Source organism: Parasteatoda tepidariorum, chromosome 5, assembly GCF_982258835.1.
Source record: "Parasteatoda tepidariorum strain Cologne lab strain chromosome 5, Ptep-v5.0, whole genome shotgun sequence".
Taxonomy (NCBI): Eukaryota; Metazoa; Arthropoda; class Arachnida; order Araneae; family Theridiidae; genus Parasteatoda; species Parasteatoda tepidariorum.
In genome coordinates, this window is record NC_141759.1 from 115,484,372 (window position 1) to 115,503,155 (window position 18,784).

The 18,784-nt window shown below is 28.5% G+C and overlaps 1 long non-coding RNA gene across 1 annotated transcript in view; it reads right to left on the bottom strand.

The window, feature by feature from the left end:
• The window catches only part of LOC147810041 (uncharacterized), a 56,664-nt gene extending 50,766 nt beyond the window's left edge, over nt 1-5,898 (bottom strand). The window contains exon 1 of the long non-coding RNA XR_015433564.1: nt 5,213-5,898. This is a non-coding gene — a long non-coding RNA (uncharacterized LOC147810041). The remainder of the gene's footprint in view (nt 1-5,212) is intronic.
• Between the last annotated feature and the right edge of the window lie 12,886 nt (nt 5,899-18,784).

The window sequence follows — 18,784 nt, forward strand, 5'->3', positions numbered from 1 at the left end:
CATAGTATCCTAGAAATCAAATGTTGAAACTATTATGAACAACCATCATCCCAATGTAAGAATTCTGACTAATTTATGATGGGTCACAATTAAAAAAAACTGTTTTGATTCCTGAGAACCAACAAGAATTCCCACTAAACCATCATAAAAATATATAATTGGAAATATCATGGATCATCACGGATGGTAGGTCAATGAGAATTCTCTTCATGGTTAAAAATCAAAGCATTCAAGTAGCATTTTCCGTCTTGAAAAAATGGAAGTTTGTTGGCATATGAAAAACCATGAACACATATTTGAAAAAGCTGAATGATGGTGACCGTCAAATGATGTTGGACCATCATGAATCGCACTGAAACCAACATAAGCCATCAAATTGTTTTGATGGAACCATCAAGAATTTTGACCAGGGATGCCAATACTTTGATGGTGGTTCATTCATTGTGTAGATTATTGCAGCCATTTTTTATGGATACAAATACAAGCGGTCTCTATTTTTTATTGTTGTTGTTGTAGTTCATTTACGTCGAACTAGAATTTGTACAATGGGCAATTAGCGACTGTTTGGGAAACATCCCTGAGGATGATCTGATGACATGCCATCACACATTTGATCCTCTGTCGAGGGGATGGCACCCCCGCTTCGGTGGCCCGACGACCTACACTCGAAGGCGAGCACTTTACGGTGGAACAGTTTAACGAGGACCCATACCGCACACCCTTCGGTCCATACACAGACTAATCCAAGTGGTCACCCACCCACACATTGACCGCAGCAAGTGAAGCTTGACTTCGGTGATCTGTTGGGAACCGTGTCTTAACGATCAGTTCACTGCGGGACTCAATTAATTTTTAAGTTCGAATAGAAGTATTAGAGATGTTTAATATGTTCTAGAATTTTTTGTCGAACTTCGAATTATGGAAAGTTATCTACTCTATTTTATTACAATATTAACTACACGAGGTTACTAATATTGACTACACTTGGTGGTATAATCTTTAAGGGTTGCTATAGCTATGTAGGGTTGCTAGAACTCTAATTTTAAACCTGATTCATTCGCCAAATGTTTAGAGATGAACATTAGTCAACATTCGTGAGTCTGTCCTTCAAAAATCCCCATGTCCTTCATACCCCAAGTCAAAATTCTTGATGGTCCCATCAAATCATTTTGATGATTTTTGCTAGTTTCAGTGCTATTCATGATGGTCGACATCATTTGATGGTCATTATCATCCAACATTTTCATTGATTCTTCCTTGTTTCTGATATGCTAACAAACTTCCTTCCAAACATTCCATGATAGAAAATGCTACTTTAATACTATGAGGGTTAACTATCAAGAGAGGCTTAACTCTTATGGACCAACAATTCATGATGGTTCATGATGGTTCCAACTAAACATTTACATGATGCTTTAATTAGAATTCTTGTTGGTTCGCAGGAATATACCATCAGAACAATTTGTTTGTTTTTTTATGTTGGACCATCATAAATCAGTCCAAATTTCTACATTAGAATGATGATTTTTCATGATCTTTCCAACATTGGATTTCTAAGATACCATGATGGAAATTCGTGATGGTTCAGCATAAAAAACAATCGAAACAAGTTGCTATTCTTATGTTGGACCATCATAAATCAGTCCAAATTTCTACATTAGAATGATCTTTCCAACATTGGATTTCTAAGATACCATGATGGAAATTCGTGATGGTTCAGCATAAAAAACAACCGAAACAAGTTGCTATTCTTATGTTGGACCATCATAAATCAGTCCAAATTTCTACATTAGAATGATCTTTCCAACATTGGATTTCTAAGATACCATGATGGAAATTCGTGATGGTTCAGCATAAAAAACAATCGAAACAAGTTGCTATTCTTATGTTGGACCATCAGTCCGAATTCATACACTAGGATGATGGTTACTTTTGTTGGTTACTATCAAAAATATGTTTCACGATGGAATTATGGATGGTTGCCATCATAATTATGTTGATCTATCAATGGAAAACAATCAAAAATTTTAACCTGGGTAACAATACATTTCCCCCTTTGACACATTGATGGATTATATCCGTTGATATGACCTTTGCCCCACAAGCAGGATGGAATTTCTGTGAGAGGATGGGCCCTGTCAAAAGTATTTTTGGAGAGATAAAGGTTTGGTTAACGATTTTCTATAATGAATTTGAATTCCGATGCAATATTTAAACATGTTATAAGGCAAAAAAAAAATCGCAAAACTTTTTTCGGTTAATACTTTATTAGTTTAATAATGGGGAAGCTAATGATATGTTTTGATAGGATAATAAGTTACTACAAGTAGGCTAATGGCAAAATTTAAATTTGTGTTTTCATAATAAATTGTAGTTACATTCTCTTTGAGTAAGACTTTTTATAGGAGGGATGTGAGAGTAGATATTCGGTGGACAAATGAGAGCTAAGCAACGTCCAAATATAGGGCTTAGTTTTCGAGGCAAAATTCAAGTTTTGGAGAATGGGTAAAATTTAGGTTTAAATGGGCTTACAATAAGTTAACGTTCAAGGCAAAATTCAAACTTTGTTTGTCAGAAATTGGCTAAAACGTTTTTAAGACGTAACTTATTTTGGTGGGTGGGCTAACGAAAATATTGTTTTGGACGAACGAGTTACTAAATTATACAAACATTCCGAGCTCAAATTCAAACTTGTGATTATTTGTTCAGAAATCAGATAAAGTTTCCCAATAATTTTTTTAACAGTCCGGGGGAAAAAATTTTGGCTGAGTAAACCCATAGACATGCACCACAAATGCACACGTAGAGTACGCGTAAAATGTACTTTCTTATAGCTAATTTGTAATGAACTTTTTTAAAATACAATATCATTGATGAACATCTTCAAAAATTTTCAACTTAGATTTATAACTTTCCAACGCAGTGTTACCCAAAGTGGTCCATATGGAACACCAGGGGTCCGTGGTACCAGTCAGGGGATCCGTGAAAAAAAACTGATTTAGGGGTCCCTGAACAACGTCAGGGGGTCCGCGTGAGGTTTAATATAAAATAATAACATTGTGATTGGTCTTTATTATTATGGAAATTAAGATAAATAAAATAGTAGCGATTTTTATATCCTAAGTAAACAATAAATAATGGTGGGTGCTTATAATTGTTAACAGTGGTTTGTTACAAATTAAACAGTTGATTTACAAATTTTCTTATATCTTTTGTTCCCTTTGTAAGAGATAACAGTATGAATGAGTTGAAACAAAAACGCCGAAAATACAGTGTGGAATATTTGAAGTATATCTATATTTCTTCACCAGGAAATAGTACTTTACCTATGTGCCTTCTATGTAATAAAACTATAACAAGTGATTCAATAAAACATTCCAAGCTTAACGAAGAATTGATAAAAATCCATAGTGACAAAAAAGATAAAGATTTAACTATTTTTCAAACAGTCAAAGAAAAATATCTGAAAACATCGTCACTGCAACAATTTATTGGGACAACATCTGAGCGATGTGACGATGGATTGCAAGTTTTTCATAGTTTCGCATGTTTCTACATATTACATGATTGCAAAATCCGGAAAGCCTAATACTATTGAAGAACTTATTTTACTATCTGTAAGTGAGATAATACTCACCGGGTTGCACAAACCAGCTCTTAATATTGTAAAAAGAATTCCAGGGAGCAATAATAATGAACAAAGAAGGACTGACAAAATATCTCAGTGTCTAGAAAATTCCTTATGTGTGTACTTAAAAATATCTGAATTTTCTATTCAGCTTGACGAGTCCACTTATCCTGGAAACGAAACTTTTACTTTTAGCTCATGAAAGATTTGTAAAAGAATAAAAAATTTACCAGGAATTGTTATTTGCTAAATGTTTGGAAAGCGATACGAAAGGTGAAACGCTATTGACTGAATTAAAAGCTATACCCTTGACTAATATCATTCCTGTAGCTACTGACGGTACTCCGGCAATGGTAGAAAGATACCGAGGTTTACTGGCTATTTTCAGTACATTTGCCAAACTTAACGAAACTAATTTGAAACTATAAGATGAACAATTAATTTTAATCAAAAGTAAAATCGTAAAACTGCGTTTGTTGCAAAACTTTTTCTGTATAAGCAAAACTTGGGAAGAGGATATTGTTCTCTCAGTTTCAGTGCCGTAATAAACCCCATCACAAAAAAAAGTAATAAATATATGATTAGAAATCAGTGCTCACAAACATTGAGCCGGATATAAATACACTCTTAAAATCTTATCAAGTTCATCCAAGTCATTAATTTTTTATTTTATTTTAAACAAAAGATATAATTTCAATAAATAGTTCTCCAACAAAAAGTTTCTTTTTTTTTAATTTGTAATTTTTATACCGTACATATATGCAGTTTTTCACTTGGGGGTCCGTGGGCAAGTTTTGACTATAAAAAGGGGTGCATGGGTCAAAAAAGTTTGGGAACCACTGCTCTAACGTAACTCTTTCAGACGAATGCGCTTACGAAAATTTACGATAAATTCATGATTTTCAAGAGACAAAATTACAATTTCTGGTTGAAAAACTTGTTTTAGTCAGATTTTTTTGTTGGGTGATTTATCGAAAGTTTTTGTTGGCCAAATGACTTTCTAAATTGTGCTAAAAATTATCTAAAATCTATTTTGGTCATTACTTTTGTTTGAGTTAACGAACATTTTTGGGATGCGGGAGCGAGATAACGATTTTCTAAAACGGGCAACGTTTTGAAACAGAAGTTGAGTGAAGTTAACCTGCAAATAGGTAAATGGAAATTATTTCGTTATAGTGTATTATAACCAACCAACATTGTTAGGTTAAATAATAAATTAATAAGTAATAAGTTAAAATCTTTCACTGGCATGAATAAATAAAATTAAAGTAATAAAATATAGAAGCCAAATCTTTTACTGGAGAAGCTATTCATTTAAAATGGTAAAAATTACTAATAGAATTTAAATGGAGTTCAAAAGTTCTGATTGTGATCATTTTTAAAAATAATTTCTTCTTTAAAAAGTAGACGGGGGGAGGGAAGTTAAATGCTTTTAAGGAGGGCGTCTTTTGGGAGATCTTAAGAGAGTTAAAATCTCCAATAAGTTATTAAAAAAAACTGTTCCATGACTGGTGCGCAAAATTAAAAAATTACAATGCATAAAACAGTTGAGACAGAAAAATAAGGATGGAACTTTCTACTTACAGTCTTTATCTTTCAAAAGCTGCCATTCCTTATGCTGCTTCACGAAAAGGAGTCAGGCAATGCTGGAATTAATCTGGCTGATTCCAATAAGTCACACTTATTCATTTATGTGGGGTAATTGAGCAAATCCTGAAAAGCTGAAATATAATAAGTTTAATAATAGAAAATAGAAACTAAATACTGCTAAGAATTGGAAAAACAGAATGGAAAAAAAAGAAGAAAAAACAGAATGGAAAAAAACCCACAGGAAAAAAAAGAAAAAAAACACTGAAATAATGGAAAAAACGAATGGAAAATAGCAAATGGATAACAAATAGGATATAGAAAATAAACACTGCTAAGAATTGGAAAAACACAATGGAAAAAAAAGAGAAAAAAACAGAATGGAAAAAACCCACAGGAAAGAAAATAGAAAAAAAACACTGAAATAATGGAAAATAGTAAATGGATAACAAACAGGATATAGAAAATAAACACTGCTAAGAATTGGAAAAACACAATGGAAAAAATAGAAAAAAAAATGGAAAAAACCCACAGGAAAAAAATGGAAAAAACACTGAAATAATGGAAAATACGAATGGAAAAAAGCAAATGGATAAAAAATGGGATACGGAAAATAAACACTGCAAAGAATCGGAAAAACACATTGGAAAAAACCCACTGGAAAAAAATAGAAAAAAACACTGAAATAATGGAAAATAGTAAATGGATACGAAATGGGAAATAGAAAATAAACACTGCAAAGAATTGGAAAAACACAATGGAAAAAATAGAAAAAAGAAACAATGGAAAAAACCCACAGGAAAAAAATTGAAAAAACCCTGAAATATTGAAGAATACGTATGGAAAATAGCAAATGGATAACAATTGGGAAATAGAAAATAAACACTGCAAAGAATCGGAAAAACACAATGGAAAAAATAGAAAAAAAAAACAGAATGGAAAAAACCCACTGGAAAAAAATAGAAAAAAACACTGAAATAATGGAAAATAGCAAATGGATACGAAATGGGAAATAGAAAATAAACACTTCTAAGGATTGGAAAAACACAACGGGAAAAATAGAAAAAAAAAACAGAATGGAAAAACCGAAAACAAAAAAATAGAAAAAAAAACATTGGAATAATGGAAAATACCAATGGAAAAAAGCAAATGAATAAAAAAATGAGAAATAGAAAATAAACACTGCAAAGAATCGGAAAAACACAATGAAAAAAACCCACTGGAAAAAAATAGAAAAAAAAAACACTGAAATAATGGAAAATAGGAATGGAAAGCAGCAAATGGATAACAAATGGGAAATAGAAAATAAACACTGCATAGAATTGGAAAAACACAATGGAAAAAATAGAAAAAAAACCGAATGGAAAAAACCCACTGGAAAAAAATAGAAAAAAAACACTGAAATAATGGAAAATAGCAAATGGATACGAATTGGGAAATAGAAAATAATTACTGCAAAGAATCGGAAAAACACAATGGAAAAAATAGAATAAAAACAGAATGGAAAAAACCCACTGGAAAAAAATAGAAAAAAAAACACTGAAATAATGGAAAATAGCAAATGGATACGAATTGGGAAATAGAAAATAATTACTGCAAAGAATCGGAAAAACACAATGGAAAAAATAGAAATAAAAAACAGAATGGAAAAAACCCACAGGAAAAAAAATAGAAAAAAAACACTGAAATAATGGAAAAAACGAATGGAAAAAAGCAAATGAATAAAAAAATGGGAAATAGAAAATAAACACTGCAAAGAATCGGAAAAACAAAATGGAAAAAACCCACTGGAAAAAAATAGAAAAAAACACTGCAATAATGGAAAATTGGAATGGAAAACAGAAAATGGATAACAAATGGGAAATAGAAAATAAACACTGCAAAGAATCCGAAAAACACCAGGGAAAAATAGAAACAAAACAGAAAGGAAAAAAAAGGAAAAAAAAACACTGAAATAATTGAAAATACGAATGGAAAATAGCAAAAGGATAAAAAATGGGAAATAAGAAATAAACACTGCAAAGATTTGAAAAAACACAATGGAAAAAATAGAAAAAAAAACAGAATGGAAAAAACCCACAGGAAAAAAATGGAAAAAACACTGAAATAATGGAAAATACGAATGGAAAATAGCAAATGGATAACAAATGGGAAATAGAAAATAAACAATGCAAAGAATCGGAAAAACACAATGGAAAAAATAGAAAAATAAACAGAATGGAAAAAAAACCCACTGGAAAAAAATAGAAAAAACACTGAAATAATGGAAAATAGCAAATGGATAACAAATGGGAAATAGAAAATAAACACTGCAAAGATTTGGAAAAACACAATGGAAAAAATAGAAAAAAAAACAGAATGGAAAAAAACCCACAGGAAAAAAATAGAAAAAACGCTGAAATAATGGAAAATACGAATGGAAAATAGCAAATGGATAACAAATGGGAAATAGAAAATAAGCACTGCTAAGGATCCGAAAAACCCAAAACAAAAAAATAGAAAAAAAACACTGAAATAATGGAAAATACGAATGGAAAATAGCAAAAGGATAACAAATGGGAAAGAAAAAATAAACACTGCAAAGAATTGGAAAAACACAATGGAAAAAATAGAAAAAAACCAGAATGGAAAAAACCCACTGGAAAAAAATAGACAAAAAACACTGAAATAATGGAAAATAGCAAATGGATAACAATTGGGAAATAGAAAACAAACACTGCAAAGAATCCGAAAAACACCAGGGAAAAATAGAAACAAAACAGAATGGAAAAACCCCACTGGAAAAAAACACTGAAATAATGGAAAATAGGAATGGAAAACAGCAAATGGATAACAAATATGAAATAGAAAATAAACGCTGCAAAGAATCGGAAAAACACAATGGAAGAATAGAAAAAGAAATTGGAAACAATTAGAAACCAATAAAAAAAAATAGAAAAAATTACGAAAAAAAAAATAAGAAAAACATATGGGAAGAAAATGGAAAAGAAACAATGATAAACAATTTTAAAATGCATCAATAAAAAAAAATTATAAAATAAGCTAAAAAAAGAATTGGAAAAGAAACAATGAAAAAAATAAGACGTGGAAAAAGCACAATGGAAAAAAACTTAAGAAAAGTGGAGAAAAAAAAGTGGTAATAGTCTTAGAACACAAAGAAAAATTAAAAAGAAATGGAAAATACTGTGAAAAAAGAGTAACCAAAATATGAATGCGCAAACGCAATAAGATGACGGAACGACCAAATTTCGTTGCATGTAACGCAAACGTAGTAATGATGAATTTTTCGACTTAACAAGCGGCGATGTGAGACGGGATCCCTCGGACGAAAATGTACCAAACGGGGAAAAAAAGAAGGAAAAAAAAACCGGACAAAATGTTGCCTTTTTTTTCCCGAAGAAAAACGGCAATATTAGATCAGCCACTCTGCCTTCTTACGATTACTTTGAATATCATAAGAAGCAGAAATGCAGGAATAAATAAATAACTTACCTTAAAATTAAGAATTATTAGTAAGCTTACGAAGAGTATCATACTATTTCTTGAATACATAGAGCCTAATATTTTTTAAGCTAGTAAAACTTACCTGTAGTTACCTTACCTACAGATTAATGACTGTTAGATGGGTCTTTACAAGCCTTCTTGCTAATTTTTCTTGATATCCTGAGGGAAAATTAAAGATCATTACATTAAAATCATTACATCAATGTCGTAAAAGTAATAGAATGATTGTATTTTAATGGAATATTTTTGTCCTCTTTCTTAAATTTCCTAACATTATGAAAACTAAGATGTCAGAATCGAAAATCCCTATCTAGATAATTTGCAGATTAACCGAACTGCTCCGTTAAAGAGCAGAATCAAGTATTTTCCTCATTGTCCCAAGGTAATGAGATCATATACGGCTTCATGTGGTTAAAGTTCAAAAGTTTGTTAACTAATTGGTTGGCTATATTTATTGACTTGATTCTAAAAATAAACAAATGACATTACGATTTTCTTTCTTTAATTGTACAAATTGTAATAATTAATGTGAACAAGTTTGAACATTACATTAATAATAAAAGGAAGTGTTTGTGTCCGTGTATTCCTCCTATAAATCCAGAATCGTTTGCGTATAAGGGTTCTAAAATTTGGATAGCGGCTTCGAGGAGAAATTTTAACCACCCTTCCTAAAAATGATTCAAGAAATTTCATTCATTTGTTGGGAAAAGACGTTTAAAAAAAGAATATTTCTTATGGGATATGCATTAGCCATTGTTAAAAATTAAACTGTTGACGATTCTGTTTTAGTACTTCAAATATTTAAAACATGCAATCTTTTTCAGCTTTGCAATATTTATCACGGTGAATAGCGATAATGCTTGTGTTGAAAGAACTTAATAACGAAAGGATTGAAAAAAAGTTGGACTGTAGATATTGTTTGAGTTACGTGTTTTATTTGTATGATAAAGAGTCAATATTCTGACCCGTTTACAAAACGTGAATCAGTGCGCGTGTTTTTTTTGTTTTTTTTATAAAAAAATTTATATTCAAAACCAAATTTCTCTATAACTATTTGTCTATTTCGTTGAAATTTTCTACATGGTAATTTAAAATTATTTCTTTAAAATTATGTATAACTTCGTATACCTGACGATTCAAACTTTTATCAAACATTAGTAAATAAGATGATAAATAATTATTTAAAATACTTTGTTGCATGGAATTGTCATTGGATAAATGAATTGCATAATTGAGTACAAAAATTATTCACTTTGTTTAAAAAGTTCTAGAGATCTGACAAAATACACAAAAATTAAAATAAATGCTCCAGGGTTCAAATTTCGGCCAGCTCTCCTGATCAAATTATTGAAACATTTTTTTCCTGATTCTGACTATCCCCACCCCCATATTTTATGGGTCCGGAATCCAAATCAGTAGAGGACAAAATGTTTATTCAGAGAAATTGCGTTTTTGTATCAGATTTCGTAACTGGAAATATCATCTGCACTAATTAATTAGCATATTAAAAATTTGACCCTTGAGCCATTAAGATTGAGTCATATACTACGTAAAAATGCGCCCATTAGTTCAGTTTTTCTTTCCATTTTGACTAATTGTACCATTTTAAAAATACTACATTTTTCTGAATTCTAGTGGATTTCACTCAATAGTAAATAAAATATCCTTTTATTTAATTTAGTTTTTATGTAAATGGGTCTTAAATTCTTATGAATTCATCACTATACAATTGTTAAACTTACCTAACATACAAAAAGACTAGTTTGGATAATTTTTCGAATATTTCTGCTCTCTTCATCTATGCAAACAAAAAGCCATTCATCCATACGAATAAGATCAGAGAACACTAAACAGCGACTTCGATAAGCTAAAAAAATCTATAATATTCATTAGTTTCTCCTGTAAAAAAAATTTAATATTAAAATCATAAATGAAATACTTAAAAAGTAGACAATGCACAACAATTTTTAAAGAGTAAAAAGTAGACATATGACTATCGATGTAGTAAATTTGATAGTCAATCGACAACAATTATTTTCTCTTAAATTTGGCGATTATAAAATTCTTTTTGCGTATTTTCTTTCACTAAGCGCAACCGTTTGCGGTTGATAACACAACACGTTAATATCACTAATTTGTAAAATAATATACAAATTTTATAGACAAATCGCAATTCTTTGATTCGTTTTTGCTAGACGTATGTGATAAGATGTTTGATAATCAATTTTTTGACCATTAGATCAATCAACTTATTTACATATTTACTGCATTATATACATATTTGTTTGAAACATTGAACTCAGAAGGCATTAAAAACATTCCATTATCCACATTTACTTAAAATATTACTGTCTGTTTTATGTAAAGCACAAAACAGAATAAATAAAGTTAGCTACACATACAGAAGAGTTCTTTCATAGACTAATAATATAGGTAGACTGCTCATCTATGATTGCCAATTGGCGACCAGGAAGTTTCTTCACCAAACCTAACTGAGTTTGGGTAGGGGCGGACTAAGCAATCGCTAGGGAGTGCCAAATAAAATGGGCAGAAAATTCATTCGTGATTTCTTTAAAAATATTACAAAAAAAATTTTTTAACTTTTCATACGTGTTTCTTTTAATTTTTTTGACACTCTGTTTTCTGATAATTTCCATTAAAAAATTTCATATGCGATTAATATTTTCTTTAATGCTAAAGCAAGGTAAATTATTGCTTGTAGAACTCAACGCGAAAGTAAGATGGAAAAAAAATCAATATTTTTTAACAAAAGTTACTGTGTCAAGATGTTTTGTCTGAGATTATCACTAGACAAATCAAAATGAAGTTTTTTTTGATTTTTCACAAACTTATTTATGATTGTATAATGCAACGAGTATTTAATAACACGTTTTTAAAAAAAAAAGATTAGTGCTTTTAAGTTATTTTTAAAATTTATTTTTATATTCACTTCAATAAAATTGAATACAAAATAATTTTATCAATATTTTCTTTAAAGACAATTTTAAGACTTAAAAGCTGCATTTTTAATAATCTCCTTATTGAAAAAATTATGAAAATTTGCACGAAATTATTTTGAAAACTTGTAATTTTTTGTTCAATATTTTGTCTTAATTTAGATAAAAATTCAAGATATAACCAAAACTCGCCAAGTTTATATTATAGCTTGCTTTACTTAGTTGCTTTACTAGTTTGGGGTCTTTGAAATTAAAAATTTAATAAAAAATGTAAGAGGAATTTAAACAAACGTTCAATAGTCCCCCGGCATCAAATTTTGGTTTTGTATTTAACTATTTAAACCGAAACTGTATAAAAAAATAGGAATTTCATAATAAAATATTTCTTTATTAAATTCAAAATTCGATTGAAAACAATTAGATTGAAATTAAATTTATGAAATATTTATTTGAAAGAATAATTATACTTTGTCCAAACTCTTCGCAGTTACAAATTCTTTTCAATTACCTACATTATATTTTGCTCCGCATGAGTAAATTTTACTTTTTCCTTGTTTTAATTTTAATTTTACTTATTTTAATTTTACTCAATTTAATTTTACTTATTTTAATTTTACTCAATTTAATTTTACTCAATTTAATTTTACTTATTTTAATTTTACTCAATTTAATTTTAATCTTTTTAATTTTACTAATTTTAATTTTACTCATTTTAAATTTACTTCCCTTTATTTAATTTTATTTTCCTTCATTTTTCTTAAAGTAAATCTTACAATTTTAATATAGACGAAACTTACCGATTAAGTAAATTTGTTACTCATAAAGTTTAACATTTATAACTCAACTTAACAATATATAAGTTGACTAGTTGCAGAGAAAAAAAATTTATAAAATCGTTGAACATTGAAAAATAACTGTCAATTTTTTTTTTAAATTTATTTATTTGCTTATTTTTTTTTTTCAGATTAGCTTTTCCATTTGTTTAACCCACATAAAATTATTTAAACGAAACCAACCAAAAAAATATGTCTTCTAAAAAAATATTTTCGCTAAACTTGAAAACCATTGAATCTTTCTAAAAAATTAATTATTCCCGGAGCCTGGTTTGATTAATTTAATGTGATAAAGGGGGAAAGATAATTTTTCAGGGTAAATTTGTTTTAAGAGGAAGGGTGGTTTTTACGATTGGGGTAACAGTCTAATCCGATTTTATTTGTCTATGGGTAATTTTAAACTCCTGATTTGAATGTTAAGCTAACAATCACTTTTTCTAGAAGCTTTCTATTTCGGAAAACACATATTACAAAACATATTTGAGAGGACTAATATAAATTATAAATACTGAAGGCATATAATAATAACTCATTTGTAATAGATTTACACAATTATGAATTCTTAATTTGCATAACTTTGGTCTCAGAAGAGCACTTTAAAAGCTCTTTAGAGAACAAGTGCAATAGTATCATTAAAACCACAAATCCGAAATTACTTTTTTTTATATATTGGAACAAAAATTTAAGGTTTTTAAAATCAAGGAATTAAAACTAAAAATAAATAAAGAAGTGCCAACTTTCTAAACTAGATATCAGTAACATACAATAATATATACAATAATATATATAACCTAAACATATATAACATATGAAATAATATGTATAACATAAGTAAATTTCAAATTAACTACTTAATTCAATATAGGTATATACCTACTATTAATGATATTATGTATATTTAATACTTAATTGATACTTTTTTCGAATACTTGCTGTAAACGGAAAAAAAAAGATAATTGTTTTCAGCAGATTATTCGGAAAATATTATCGCAAATAATACCAAGCTGTAATATCGTTATTTAGACTAAAAGAAACTTCAGTTATGGATAAATTGCAATAGTTGGCGCTTCTTTAAATAGAAGAAATAAATAGAAAGTTTCAAAATATAGAGCTAGTTTACTTCTTAATTGTATCAAAGATTTATTTTTTAATTTTCCGAAGCCAAAATTTTTACATTTCTTAAATCTTAGAAAGATTTTAGGATGTTTTATTCCAGTCTAATTAAAATGAAAATAAAATTGGAAAATAGGTGCTAATGAGCCTCCTCAACACCTTTCATACACGCATTTAAGTTCGTAAATGCTGAAAATGTTTAAAAGTAGCGTTTCGTTGAACACTGTAAGTTTCTCAATTATAAAATGACATCTTAAAAACTTGTGTTTAGAACTGGAAAATATCGCCAAGATTTTTTTTTAAATTTAAATATTTACTAACAAAAAGAATTCATTCATATAAACAAACTACTACATTTAACAAACTTGTTTCACTCTTTTCGAAAATTTTTGCTCGTTTGTGCTGCATGTGGTTGATTATGAAACTTTTTATTTAAAACTCACGTTTTAAAACAATTTAGACAAAAATATCATCCTCTAATCATAAACACATAATGAAACAAAAATTTATGTATTTACATGGCACAATATTGTAAATGCGCAAAAGTCAGAATTACAAAAAAGATTCCAAATTAAATAATAGTTTGACTCTTTTAAATCCAGGAAAGAAACAAATATTCGATTGAATCAATTACTAAAATTTTCCTATTGAAACGTCTTAAACTGGTAAAACGCGCGCAATACATGAGATAAAATAGAATAGTTTTTTCCTAATAATTCATTGTAACAATGTAAATACACAAATGTAACAATCAGCTTTTAATGAATAAATTTCTTAGTTATAACTTTTTAATCAAAGGAAGCAGCACCTTTTAAATATTTTTTAATTGAGAAGATTTTGATGTTTAATTTAGTTAAAACATTAAGTAAAAGAAAGTAAATTTAATGTTCTCCAAAGATACATTTTAGGTGCATAATATTTTGTAGGTGCAAAATTGAAACTCGAAAATAACAGTTAAGACATTTTGGCTTCCCTTTTAAGATATTCAATTTAAAACCATCTCGTGGGAGATAAAAGCCATGATTTTTATTACCAAAAAACTCAAACTATTTAGAATGACAGCGAGTCCACTGCAAGTATTTTTTTTTCGTCTACACAAGCATTCCTTTTTCATATTGTAATGTAAAGCAAATCTCTTGAACAAATCATTATTTTCAGAAAGGTATTTTGAAATAATGATCTGAATCAAGCAATTCTGAAACCATCAACTGTGATAATTGAATACTTATTCAACCATCATAATTGATATTCACAAAATGAAAACTTTCCATACTCATTTTGTGAAAAACTTATAAGGAAAATTGTTTCAAATGGGAAAACAATGAATACTGTAAAGAGTATTTTAATATAGAAATTAATCAAAATAGATAATCCAGGTCTTATGAAAACAAACTTGCATTTAAGTTTTTAAAGAAATTTTATTCCATTTAAGGATTTATTTTGTTTACCTTAAAAATTTCAACAACACAGTAAGGATTTGTTGAAAACTTTGCAGTTTTTCAAGGCATAGAACATAAATACATATACAAAAATTTATTAAAAGAATGTTTCTGCACTTAAGAAAGCTGTTTTTATTGCATCTGTTTCGAAATAAAAATAGAAAGACAACTTCTTCTCTTTTTTTAAAAAAGTACAATGATTAATACTGTGAGATATGCATAATTTGCAAAATAAATATAAGGATCATAACTTTTAGCCACACACATTTTTTGTGCTCGGTTTTAAAGCAAAATACAATTTTGCGAACAAATAGTTTTATATGTTGTGATTTAAAATAGCTGCAAAACTTCTTTAAATTTAGAGCAGAAACTTTCAATTTGGAAAAACAAATGCATTGGAATTTAAGTTAGGAAAACATTCTATTTTCACTCTTTAATCAAACGACTATAATAGCAGAAAGAAATTGAGGTACAATTTTTTTGGATGGATTTTTTCCAGGTAGGTTGGTTTGATTTAAAAATCAATAATTCATTAAAATAACACATATTATTAATGAAACTTTTTGGAAAATATTTCCTTCTGAGGGCATTTGTTTTTCCATACATTAAAAATATCAAAAATCTAACTACATAATAAGAGTGAATAGAAAACTCTAGAATATTAAACCCATGAAAAAAACAAATATTACTGGATTTTTCTTTCAAATCAGTTTAAACTTTCCTTTTTCAAAAAAGATTTTTCAACAATGAAAAATTGAATATGTTTTTAATAATATGTTTAATAATATATTTTAAACAATACAAATCAAATACATTAAGTAAAAATGAATAATGGAAAAACATTTCTAATTCATTCAACTTTCCACTTTATACAAAATGAATATTTTTATTTCCATTATTATTAAAAGCCAGATATAAATTTTTTTTTGAACAAGTCATATTTGTTTAATGGAGTAATAATTTTAAGTTTTTGGGGGCCATTTTTTGTAATTGAATAAAATCTTAACTAATATCCAAAAAGTCACCGAGAATAGAGTTGAAAAATTAGTTAATACGAAAATACTGTGTAACGATAAGAAACCGTCCATCTTCATTTTTATGGGAGAAATCCGAATTTATTGCAGAGACATCAGACATGATGGAATTTATTCCAAAAACACTTTCGAACTATTTAAAAAAACATAATATAAACAATAATTGAGCCTTAAAATTTGTTTTGACATTTACATATTTATCAATTATTTCCTTAAAAAGAATCAAAATTAAAATTCTTGTCGTTAAAAGTAAATATTATAGAAATTTATTAAGCATGATTTACGCCAATAATTACTGATGTAAATGAAGATGGACGTCACTGGGGCACCCGGGTGCGTGGAGCCCGTATTTGCTTAACACTACAATTTAAGCCGATGAAGTAACAACTGAAGATCCATGGAAGGGACTGTTTATGTACATGAAAGCTGATTCTGAGAAAAACGAATGTCAAGGTTAGTGAATTTTTCAGGAGCTATATGATTAAAATTTTAAAAAAATAAAACAAAATGTTAATTTTTGATGTTGAGAAAAGTAAATTATAAAATCTGGTTGGACAAGAATCGCTTTTTCCTCAATTTCCTCAATAAGTCTTGTCTTATTCACGATACTTTTCTTAGTTCTTCTCGTTTATGCATGGATATGAACCATTTTTTTCAAACACGGTCCATTTTCACAGAGTAAAAGCTCTCGTGAAGATTTCTCATGATTATGATTTGTCAAAAATTAGTAACCCTCATATGGACAACATGACGATCCAATCGAAATTTTTGTAAAAAAAATGGACATAAGCCGTTCTTCTCTTTTGATCTTCAATTTTCTTTTTCCTCTTATTGATTTGATCTTAAATTTTCATAGTTTTTTTTTAATATTTAAAAGGTAAAAAATTTGACTTTTAAGCTTCAAAAATTTCTTTAAAAATTTGCAAATAAATTTTAAGACTTTCTGAAATTAGAAGTATTAAAATTTTGAAACTGATAAATTAAGAAAAAAAAACAGAACATTTTATTTATTTTCTGATTTAAAAAAATTTATTTTCACTCTTAAATGAGAATGTTTTTTTTTCAAGATAAGTACACATGAACAAAAGCTATTCCAAATGTGAGTATTAAAAAAAGTGAAAATTCAGAATACAGTTAAAAAAAAAAAAAAAAAAAAAAAAAATTCACATTGTAGGGTTAAGCAAACCCCCTGGGGGAAATTTTGATTTAGTTTGAAGAACAATTAGCTAAGTCAAACACACCTTCTAGTTAAAAAAAAAACTTAACCTTTTGAGGTTCGGATTCCAGCTTTGGAGTTTACTGTTTCGCGTGTGCTTTAAAAAATATCCCTAATAAACAAACAGATCATAACAGTCTCATCGGGATTATACAAACGGGACACTTTTCTTTATTATTTCTTACATATTCCTTCTTTGATTATAGTTACTATATAGCTCTATGTAGTTGCTTTTTGCCTTCTGAGTTCCGTTCAAAGTTACGAGGATTTATAGACAAAACATTAAATCTATAAAAATTGCTTTGTGAGATTCCACGTCGATTTTGCATGTCGTTCAAAATGCAGGAAAAGCAATTCGTGGAATTTGTCAATTATTCGCATTTGTAATCAAACATATATTACGAAACTCTAATTTTAACTGTAACGCTATTATACTGACTAAATATGATGATTCCAATCAGATTTCCAATCAGATTATAAGTAAAAAATATTTTTTAATATAAAATTTTAAAATGGACATTTAATTGATTATGCATTTTCAAGAAAATTTCAAGCCCTGGATTAATAAGCAGAAATAATAAACTGTAAAATAACATGCATAAAATATGAATAAAAGTAAGGTATAGGTATATAACGCGTAATTAAAATCTAGTTATTAGAAATAAATAAAATCTATGGACAGAAAGGTGAAAAGCAATTATGATATAAAGCTAAAGAGAAAAAAGAAATGATTATTTAAAAAAAAAAACAATCGAAATTAATAATATTTATTAAAACTGGAGTAGCAAGTTTTAAAAAAAATAACCATAAAAAATAAATCGGGAGATTTAAGAAAAAAAAAATATGCAAAAGGAAGTAAATATGCGGGAAAAAATTTTTAAATATACATCTGAAAAATAACCCCCCCCCCTCCCATTTTGATATTATACATTAATATGAAAGTAATTCAAGAAGTAAGTTAAATTTAGTATTTTCGTAGAAAAATGAAGAAAAAAAATTTTGAGTGCGGCCTAATGTATACTCTTTGAATATCTATCGCAGCCTCTCATCAATGGAATATCACAGATCATACATATGAAAGCACTACTTTATGAAAGCACCATCGAGGAAACTGTGGTAGAGTGTGACACCCTATAAATTTCAGGGTTCTTCAATGATCAATGATGCACTCATGGAGAAGTACGTTCATACATTTGCCTCCCCGACACACCATTGACTGAGGCAATGATGAATATTCCACACGTTACCCGGGGCATATGCAACTGGGAGCATCACATCTGATACGCCCAGGCTACTTTTGCAAATATACAAAATTTGATTTACTTTTTGAGTTACTTCTGTTTACTTCCTTTTGCAAACAGTAACCATGAATTTTAAATTTAATTGCCCTATAAAGAAAACAAAAAAAGGGAATTTGTATTGTATTTAAGGTCTAGATATTTTTTTTGAGTTCATTGAGTTGACCAAGAAACT